Source organism: Pristiophorus japonicus, unplaced genomic scaffold (assembly GCF_044704955.1).
Source record: "Pristiophorus japonicus isolate sPriJap1 unplaced genomic scaffold, sPriJap1.hap1 HAP1_SCAFFOLD_58, whole genome shotgun sequence".
NCBI classification, from domain to species: Eukaryota; Metazoa; Chordata; class Chondrichthyes; family Pristiophoridae; genus Pristiophorus; species Pristiophorus japonicus.
The window spans coordinates 4,039,088-4,050,328 of record NW_027254488.1 but is presented as its reverse complement, the minus strand read 5'-3'; the positions used below and the strand labels follow the sequence as shown (position 1 = coordinate 4,050,328).

The following is an 11,241-nucleotide window of genomic DNA, read 5'->3' as shown; positions in this document are numbered from 1 at the left end:
GTGTAGAATCAGAGAATGGTTACAGCACAGAAGGACATGCGGCCAGTCTAGCCTGTGCCAGATCTCTGCAAGGGCACTTCAGCTATTCCCACTTCCCACCCTTTCTCCTGAGCCGGAGATGTTGTTTCCTTCAGAAGAGCATAGGATGTCAGTTACTCGGCTCCTGGAATGTTAATCCATCGGGAATCCAAGGGCAAAGCATCAAAATTGGAATCACATCTAATATCCAAAACAAACATTAATTCTGAATTTTACATTTTGTATTAGGAGCACAAATGTGGAACAATATTTCTACATGAGATAATGTAAACTAGTTGTAATTTTAAATGTATATGCGACAGGCTCGCGAGGGAGATGGTGGAAGCAGTGAGAGTTGACTCATTCAGAGGCAAGTTCGATAAATATGCTTCAAAAATTACCTTTCCAGGATAGAGTGTATGTGTCTTTCCCCTCATGACTTATCTGTGCTGAAATTGTTCATGTATCACTTCCTGCTCCCTCGACCCTATTACCACCAAACTGCTCACCACCCAACATTCCTTCCTGCCTCCCATGTTAATGGACACAGTTAATGGTTCTCTCTCCTCGCGCTCTATCCCCCTCTCCTTCAAACCTGCTGTGATCAACCCTCGCCTCAAAAAACAAACCGCTTGACCACTCTGTCCTTGGAAACTGCCGCCCCGTGTCCATCCGCCCTTTCCTCGCCAATGTCCTTGAATGTGTTGTCGCCTCACAAATCAGTGTGCATCTTTCCCACTTCCATGTTCGATTCTGTCCACTCAGGTTTCTGCCCATGCCACATTACCGAAACAGCTCATCATGGTCAGAAATGTCATCCTACATGACTGTGACAAAGATAAGCTATCCCTCCTCATCCTTCTTGACATATCTGCATTCTTTAACACTGCTGACCACTCCTTTCTCCTTCAACGCCACTCCAAAGTCATCCAGCTGGGTGGGACTGCACTCAGCTTGTTCATTCTTATCTTTCTAATCTTAGCCAGAGAATCTCCTGCAAAGGCTTCTCTTCCCACTCCCGCATTGTTACATCTGGTGTCCTCCATGGATTTATCCTTGGTCCCCTCCTATTTCTCATCTGCATGCTACCCCTTGGCGATATCATCCGAAAACACAGCGTCAGTTTCCCCATGTACGCTGATGACACTCAGCTCGAAGTCACCACCACTTCCCTTGACCCCTCCAAAGACTCTAAATTTTCAGACTGTGGTCCGACATCCAGTTCTGGATGAGCAGACAATTTCCCCCATAAAATATTGGGAAGCTGTTGCCTTTGATCCCTGCCACAAACTGCGTTCTCCAGCCACTTACACCATCACTCTCCCCACCTTCTGTCTGAGGCTCAATCACAATGTTTGCAACCTTGCTGGTATATGTGTCCCTGAGATGAGCTTCTGAACATATACCGTTCCATAACTAATACTGCTTTTTTCCACCTCCATAACATCGCCCGTCTCCACTCCTGCCTCAGCTCAACTGCTGCTGAAACCCTCACTCATTCCTTTGTTACCTGTAGAATTGACTGTTCCAATGCACCCCTGCCCAGCCACATTCCACCCTACGTAAATTTGTGCTGATCCAAAACTCGGCTGCCCTGTCAGAACTTGCACCAAGTTCACCCATCCCCCTGTACTTGCTGACCTACATTGTCTCCCCGTTAAGTAACGCCTCTATTTCAAAATATTGTTGTTAAACCCCTCCCTTTCTCTGTAAACTTCCCCAGCCCGACAACCCCCCAAGATATGTGCACTCCTCTAATTCTGCGCTCTTGAGCATCCCTGATTTTAATCGCTCAAACATTGGTGGCCGTGCCTTCTGTTACCTGGGCCCTAAGCTCTGGAATTCCCTGCCGAACCCTCTCCGTCTCTCTTCCTCCATTTCCACCTTTAAGACGCTCCTTCAAACCGACCTTCTTGACTAAGCTTTGGTCGTCTGCCGCAATTTATCCTTATGTGTCTGGAAATTATTTTTTTGTATTATAATACACCTGCGGAGCACCTTGGAAAGCTTCACTGTGTTAAAGACGAGATATAAATACCTTGTTGCTGCAGTTGTAATTGGAGACATGTCATGTGGTAAAAGTAGCTGCTTCGGGGGAACACGTGACGTTGGATCTGTACTTCCCAATTCTCTCCACCAGGGGGCTTCTCTTCCACTCATGCCTGGCTCGATTGTACACTGTTGGCAGCGATTGATTGCTCTGATTAGACAACGACGCAATCATCATTACATCGTGCAACAACCCGGAAGCTACAAGGTAAATTTGATGAACTATAGTATTTTTATTCATCCAGTAACTCCTATGATACTATTGCGTAGATTACAAACATTTGATAGCCAGGTTTGGGTTGTGACATTGTACAGGTGCGTTCAATGCCTTGAACCAATGACCGTTGTCGATCTATGAGCACAGAGAGTGGGTGTTGTTAGCTTACAATCCCATCCTAAGGGCACCATCGATTGTCCCATTCCTCTTACTGCCAGGCCTCTTCTATTCCATCCCCAACTCAGAACAGTAAGTTCAGCTGTATCACTCCAACAACTAACTCGTACACTCTGCAATTCAATCCTGCAAATACCCTCCCATTTCATTCTCCCGCTGGCTCAAGTATAGGTGAAGCTCACACTTCTCCATTCATTATTTTAGGGTTTGTTCTAAAATCAGGTTCTGGTTTGAACCGTGTTTCATTTGGTCCCATTGTGTCTCGTATTTTGCGATAATTTACCGATTCCTCTGATTACAAATCTCCACGTATTTCCATCACCGATAATATGAAATGGTTCCACTTGATGAAATGCCAAGCAGCAAAACTCTTGGTGCATCTCATGTTATTATGAAGAACGATATTATCCCTGTTATAGATCCGACTCTGTCATGTCTTTGAAAACACAGCAAACTACTGTATGTATCCGCTGTTTGTGAATAATGTTCCTATTTTCCTCTTGCTCACAGTTAATGTGGTGACGATTGTGATCCTGTCTCGGGGAAAGTGTGGTCTCTCCAAATGTGTCACTCACTACCTGGTGGCCATGGCAGCGGTGGATCTACTGGTCGTGATCATCAATCTGATACTGAGGCAGATTCCTATTGTTTATCGGGATCAATTTCTTTTTCTGTTGCACGTTAGAATGTGTAATATCCACGCTATCCTGCTTTATGTAGCCACAGATTGTTCTGTCTGTTTCACGGTCACTTTCACCTTCGATCGGTTTGTGGCCATTTGTTGCCAGAAGCTGAAATTGAAATATTGCACGGAGCAAACAGCGACTGTGGTTCTCGGAACAGTGACAGTGCTGAGCTGTCTGAGGAACATTTTTTGGTATTTTCTGTACACAAGTGAATATTGGCTGTCCAACAGTCCATGGTTTTGCAGTGTGACAATTGGTGTATCTCGTTCGCTGGTCTGGACTATCATTGAATTAATGCATTACATTTTAACACCTTTTATTCTATTTATTTTGATTCGACTGTTCAATGCTTTAACAGTCAGACACATTTTAGTGTCCAGCAGAGCCCGCAGTAGACTCCGGGGTCGGAGCAGTGGCGAGAGCCCCACTGACCCAGAGATGGAGACTGGAGGAAATCGATGATTGTACTGTTTGTTATATCGGGGAATTTCATACTGTTATGGGTGGTGTTCATGGTCTGTTCTATATTGAGACGATTGGATTACTTGGGATACTCTGTTTCTCTGCCCATGTTTGTATCGGAAATCAGCTTCATGCTCCAGCTCCTGAGTTGCTGCACGAACACTTTTATTTACGCAGTGACCCAGAAGAAATTCAGAGAGGATTTGAGGAATGTAGTCACATATCCTTTCACAATGATGCTCAAGTTAATTCGATGAGAAGGTTTCATATTTTTTCATATCATATATTGTTATGTCATATTCTGTTAATTTCACTGTCGGCTTTATGTAATTTATATTTTATGAAACATATCTCAAGCTGTTTGAATGTTAACAGTAAGTTAATATCATAGTAGGGTCCTTGCAGACATGTGTTCCCCCAGGGCAGCACGTTACCCAAGAGCGGATTGATGCCTCAGACAGTCAGGGGCTGAGCTCGGTATCCAGGGGTATATTGGCAATGGGAGCCTTGTGCCATTATTTTACACATTAGACCATTAGTTCACCATGTCCCCTCAGTCAGGGGGAATACAGTTTCTCAGTGTTGAAAACTTTCTCGGATCTCTGCTGATCTTTGAAGAAAGACTTTTTTGAAAATCAGGTCATACACCAGAAAAAAATCAAGGTGGAAGAAGACTGTGCAGCAGATTAATCTCTGCATCCTCACTGGGATAGATACAGAAACAGAACCAATGTTTGTACTTCAACTTGTAATCAAAAGTTTTTGTTAGATCTTTATTTTAGTGACAGTTTCCAAACTGATGTTGAACTGCTTACACTGGACTCTATCGCTCTCAGTGTTCTGTATGTTTTACCTATTGTGCAATAAAGCAGATTGTACATCGAACAAAAAAACACTTTGCACAGTGATGCATTCGTCCAGCGTTGGATAGTCCCTAAGGCTTCTCGGCCCGATCAGAAGGTAATGTCATTGCTGCAATCCTGTTCCCGGTACAAAACTCTCCCATCTCCCGGTACAGCTCACTCACTGATCCTGATACAGCTCTCTCACTGATCCCAGTAAAGCTCGCTCACTGATCCCGGAACAGCTCACTCACTGATCCCGGTACAGCTCACTCACTGATCCCGGTACAGTTCACTCACTGATCCCAGTACAGCTCACTCACTGATCCCGGTACAGCTCACTCACTGATCCTGGTACAGTTCACTCACTGATCCCAGTACAGCTCACTCACTGATCCTGATACAGCTCACTCACTGATCCTGGTACAGCACACTCACTGATCCTGGTACAGCTCACTCACTGATCCCAGTACAGCTCACTCACTGATCCTGGTACAGCTCACTCATTAGTCCCGGTACAGCTCACTCACTGATACTGGTACAGCACACTCACTGATCCCGGTACAGGTCACTCACTGATCCCGGTACAGCTCACACACTGATCCTGGTACAGCACACTCACTGATCCCGATACAGCTCACTCACTGATCACGGGACAGCTCACTCACTGGTCCCGGTACAGCTCACTCACTGATCCTGGTACAGCTCACTCACTGATCCTGGTACAGCTCACTCACTGATCCCGGTACAGCTCGCTCACTGATCCCAGTCCAGCTCACTCACTGATCCCGATACAGCACACTCACTGATCCTGGTACAGCTCACTCACTGATCCTCGTACAGCTCACTCACTGATCCCGGTACAGCTCACTCACTGATCCCGGTACAGCTCACTCACTGATCCTGGTACAGCTCACTCACTGATCCCGGTACAGCTCACTCACTGATCCCGGTACAGCTCACTCACTGATCCTGGTACAGCTTACTCACTGATCCCGATACAGCTCACTCACTGATCCCGATACAGCTCACTCACTGATCCCGATACAGCTCACTCACTGATCCCGGTACAACTCACTCACTGATCCCGATACAGCTCACTCACTGATCCCGATACAGCTCACTCACTGATCCCGATACAGCTCACTCACTGGTCCCGATACAGCTCACTCACTGATCCAGGTACAACTCACTCACTGATCCCGGTACAGCTCACTCACTGATCCTGGTACAGCTCACTCACTGATCCTCGTACAGCTCACTCACTGATCCCGGTACAGCTCACTCACTGATCCCGATACAGCACACTCACTGATCCCGGTACAGCTCACTCACTGATCCTGGTACAGCTCACTCACTGATCCCGGTACAGCTCACTCACTGATCCCGATACAGCTCACTCACTGATCCCGGTACAGCTCACTCACTGATCCCGGTACAGCTCACTCACTGGTCCCGATACAGCTCACTCACTGATCCCGATACAGCTCACTCACTGATACTGGTACAACTCATTCACTGATCCTGGTACATCACTCTCCCCTGTCCCAGTACATCACACTCCCGTGGTCCGATACAGCACAATCCCATGTGTGAATGTTTAAAAATGTATAGAGACATTGAAGTTGAGAACGTGGGAATTGTATCGGGACAGTATAAGCTGACAAAGAATTCATGGATGAATAGCCATGACATCTCAGACTCGAGACTGCGAAATGTTACAACACTAACATGATTTGAAACAAAACCCACAGCTTGCAGAAAAACCTTAAGGTCTTATTAAATCATGTTATTAACCTGAAACATTAACAGAAGGTCTTTGTTTAAAATCAGACCATACTTAGGTCAGCTTATGAGTGGACAAAGGGAAAGAGGGATCAAAAGAGATAGGCTGGACTAGGATGTCACTCTAGCCCTATCTTATTATCTTTTGCCGAAAATGTATAACCATCGTCCCTTTACAATGTAACGTGACTTTGTCCGTAGTAAGTGGGTGCGTTCGGACAGACTTGCATTCCTTCTGTCTGATAAAGTCCCCGATCGGGATTTGCTTTTTAAATAAAAGCTTGCTTTGTTAAAAGCACAAACGGTATTCGTTTCAGTAATTGTGCTGAACCAGATTGAGGTAAAAGAATCCAGAAATCAACATTTGGTGTCAGAAGTGGGATCTCAACGGACGACTGCCGAAAACTTGCGACTTAAGAGCCAGACTTGCCTTGGACGAGACGAGGGGAAAGTGGCCACTGGAGTGAGTATGATTTCAATACTGCTCCAGTTTCTCCCAGTTTCAAAAGTCTGAGGAAAGTTTAGCCACTCGCTGGTTCTCAGGTAGTGTCTGAACGAGATCCAGGACAATCTGGTGAATACCTTTCAAACTTAGAATAGGGATAGAGATAGGGAAATTGCGCGGTGACGCAAACCAAGTGGCGACTTGGAAAGATAGGTGATAGAGCTAGATAGGGATAGATGATCAATCATGGATCCAAAAATTTATAGGAAAGAAAATGGACTCTTGTGAATGTCTGTTTAAATGAGAAATGCTTCTGTGATTTTTACTGTTAAAAAAAAGTCGGGGAGTTGTGGTTTGTTTTAGCTCCACCTACTTTTTCAAACAGAATTAAAGTTTTTTTTTAACCCTTCGTAGTGTTGTCCTGTATGTGGGAAGTTTAAGAGTGTGAACCTTATTGAATTACGTATATTCGGATGATAAGTTACGGAGCCAGTAAATGCACAAAGGATAGGTTTGTTGAGTAAAAAAAAAGAAAAAAATACATGGTCCCGGTGGTTAAAAAAAAGGATTTAACATGCTAACTTACTTGTTGAAAGAAAACATTCAGAGAAGGCACAGCAAAACAACTGAGATGGATTCAAAAGGATTAAAAAAATATATTATATTAAGTAACACGACCTTGAGGCTGGAACAATTGAGATAACGAAAAGCAGTCCACAGCCTACGTGCCAGACTTCTCTCTAGTTATGGACAAGAAAAAAAAAATTAACGTACTAAATAGGTGCTGAAAAAAAAAATGTTCTGAGATTTTAAATTATGAGAATAATTCCACTGCAGTCTAAAAAAAAATCACTCCTGTCCAGTTGGCAAAAAAACTCCATTAAATTAGGGCTTTCATTGGCTGATTGGATTTAAACTGCGCTGTGACGCGAAAGGATCGGGAAATTAAATAAGGCTCATAAGAAATCAAATTTAGAAAATTAGGCTCACAGGCAATTAAGTAAGGCTTATGGGGAATTAAATAGAGGATAGATGTTCAAGTCAGGTGTGACGTTGACCTCGTATATCACTTGGCCCGTCTCGGCACTGATTGAATTTAAATCACGCAGCAACTCGAAAGGTAGGGCGAGATAAGTGCGCGGCGGCACGAACGTGCAGCGGCGTGGGACGTGCGGTGGCGTGAGCGCGCGGCCGAGTGCAATGAAAGGGCTTTAAAATCCCCGGCCACTCCCACCGTGGATCAGACAGCATCAGAAGCAGTGCCCACCTGTCACTCATCCTCTCACGCCCGCTTTCATCACCTGCTGCCCGCGGACTGCAGCAAATCTAGTTCATCATCATCATAGGCAGTCCCTCGAAGAGAGGATGACTTGCTTCCTCGCCTAAAAAGGATGAGTTCACAGGTGTTTCAATATTCCAGGTCCTGAAATGTATGTTGAAGGGTGGAAGATGCCTGTGCGTGGATTTTTTATAACGTGTGATGGCCGTTGCACCCCAGCCATCACACGGGCTTGACAGAGCGAGGTATTCGTCCAGTGGCAAGGGTTAAACAAGACGACTGGAGACCAGCTCTGCTGCACAGACCCAGTGTGCACACATATCGCAGTGTGGGCTGGCCCGTGCTGCCCCTGGACCCCTGGCCCCGAACTCATGCCTCCGCTGGGCCCTGATCACGTCCCTCTGTAGTCTCTCGCCGCTCCTTCGCCCCGATCTCGCCGCTACTGCTGCATCTGCTCACGCTCCAATCACTGACCTGGACCTTGATGACGTCACTCTTCGCTGCCGCCGCCCTCCTGCACCAGCTCACGCTGCTCCCTGGAGCAGTCTCCCGGGACCTCCAAGCTGCTCCCAGGGCCACTCGCCATTCCTTTTCTGGATCCGAACTGCCGCTGGTGTTCTCCCGTTAGTGTATCCAGGCTGTGGGTGGCCACTCCGAGCGCAGCAGAGGGGTTTCTGCATTAGTTCTGGGTGGGGGCAGTATCTTTCCCCTTCTCTCTTCCTCTTGTCTGCATCCCTGTGCTTTTATGTCTCTATTTATTCCCCCTGTCTCAGTTTCTAGTGTTTAAAAGTGAACAAAAGATGAAATGGGTTTCAATGCGGAACAATTTACTTCACTCAAAGTTAGATGCACTGCTGTTCGCCATGAGGTCAAGGTAGCTAGCCGTTGATATTCAGGTTCTTATATAAATATATATAAATATATCAACATCTATCATAACTGTTCCCTGGTGGTCGATGGGTTAAGATCTGCCGCACTGACGTGGTAACGATACTCGATCAATTCATCGCATAAAAATAATTGAGGTCTGTGAGACGATTAATAATTGCTGTAAGCACCATGAATACCAATACTTTCTGCGATAGACCGAGCTTACAGACTATCTGGCTTCTCCTGCCCTTTGCCGGGCACGTGTTCTGGGTTTAATTTTACAAACTGGGTGAGTTCGCTGATCTCGGGGAGACGGTAGGAGCCTCTGTGGCCCCACTGTGAGGATGTGGAAGTGAACACGGTGGCTGGGTGATCCGTGACATTTCTGTAAAGGGCAGCGGAGGAGAAGGATTGAGAACTTTCAGTGTGGGACAGAAGTTGTTTCAGGTGAGCCTCCTCATTCCCGATCAGCACAGAGGGAGCTCATTGGTCAGCTCCCCTCTGTTGGGGCTGTTGTACCAGTGGTTTCTGTAGTGTAATGGTTATCATGTTTGCTTTACACGCAAAAGGTCCCTGCTTCAATCCCAGGCAGGAACATTTTGTTTAAACTTGCCAAATGGGAACAATCGGAGGCGAGTTGAGTCTCCTGGCAAATGCTGCCTGATTTGCTGAGATTTGCAGAATTTGCTGTTTTTATTTGCTATTTATTCTCCTGGCAAAAGGGTTCCCTTATTCCTGAATTGCTCTTTATTTAACCAATAAATAGATAACTTTGAGTGAGAGAAAACGGATCCACCGGGGACCTTTCGTGTGTGAGGCCAACGTGATATCCGCTACACTGCAGCCCATCAAAGGGCGAGAAACCACTGAATATAAAGGATGAGCTCACAAATATCAGGGGCAGTGCATTCTGGTCAACGTCAAACCCTCCTTTCTTATTCAGCAGAGGCATGAACGGGAATCAGACGCCACAAAGTTTAATTAAAGACACAAATACAAGTAACACTTCTAAATCTTTTCACTGTAAAATTCTATTACTTTATTTGAAATCCTGCTGCATTGAATCTGAAAATGAGCACCGTAGGATTTTATCTTCACTACTGATTCTATTTTCTGTGCACGGTCGGAATAACCGGTGCTGTTAAATTTGACAAAAGTTGCCCCAGATTCCTGGTGTCATCAGCAATGAAGATTTTGAACCAGACTCCTAAAATACAGTGAGTAAAATGGGTCAACATGCATAAGAACATAAGAAATAGGAGCAGTAGTCGACCATACGCCCCTCGAGCCTGCTCCGACATTTAACACGATCATGGCCGATGCAATCATGGACTCAGGTCCACTTCCCTGCCCACTCCCCAAAGCACACGACAAATGATTGAAGTATCGACTCTCCCTCAGTTAGCATTTCTTTCATTGTGCAAAAGAAGGTGAGGGGTTAATTAATGATGCTTTCCCGTGAAAACAATACAAAAGTTTAAGAAAAAAACATACGGTGACTGGCAGGTGAGCGCTGCTTCTGATACCTGGTGGGAATGGGCGGGGATTTTAAAGCCCCTTGTATTGTGAAACCTTCATATTGCCGAACATCTCAGACTTCATGTGTGGACCTTGTCAGGCAATGGTAGCATGCCTGACTCCAACTCGAAAGGTTGTGTGTTCTAATCATGTTGCGGTTGCAATTAATTTCAACATTGTTCTTCCAGAAAATATTTTCTTTGCTGTTTGGCAACAACCAGACCCTTGCTCCAAGGTCTGTCTCACTGTTTCCCCGGTGTCAGGCAGAGATACGCCTGCTGCCCTTATTTATTTCATGTGTAAGGACACAAAAGTTCAAAATCAACCTGCAGGTGGCCACATCTAGCATTGAATACTCAGGGTGGCGGAGTGGTTTAAAGTGCTGTTTTCGTATTGCAGTCTCCTCTGGAGATGCATGTTCGACTTTGACATTTCTTATTTTTAATCATTTAGTGAAACTCTTTGTTTGACACCACGACCAACTCCTTAAAAGTTGGATTCTGCAATCCACCTGCTCGCTTCACATTTCTGTCTGACCAGGAGCTGAAAGTGGAGATGTTTCCACAGTGTCGCGCTTAACACGTTCACCTCACAAGCGAAAGCTCCCTGGCCGAGAATATTTTCTGGAGCTTTTTCCTCATACATGCTCAGGGGCGCATTCTGTCCTGAACACTCGAGTTAAAGTGCTGAGTTCATTGCCCATGTTGTTAGCAGCCTGCCAGTGAATCTGTTTAAGATGTTCAAACAGATTCCTGACAAAGCTGTCCCGGCTCGCTTCCCGGAGACACCGTGGTCACCAGTGCCCCAGTTTAAGTTGGTCAGCCCCGGGAGGTTGGCCATCCGTTAGAGAATACCCAAGATCAGGGATCAGTCTCCGGACAGGGATCCCCAGC

General features: G+C 45.7%; 1 non-coding gene across 1 annotated transcript; it reads left to right on the top strand.

Moving 5' to 3' along the window:
* Positions 1-9,354: 9,354 nt before the first annotated feature.
* On the top strand, positions 9,355-9,427 carry trnav-uac (transfer RNA valine (anticodon UAC)). Its single transcript has one exon. It is a non-coding gene; the product is annotated as a tRNA-Val (tRNA).
* Positions 9,428-11,241: the final 1,814 nt, after the last annotated feature.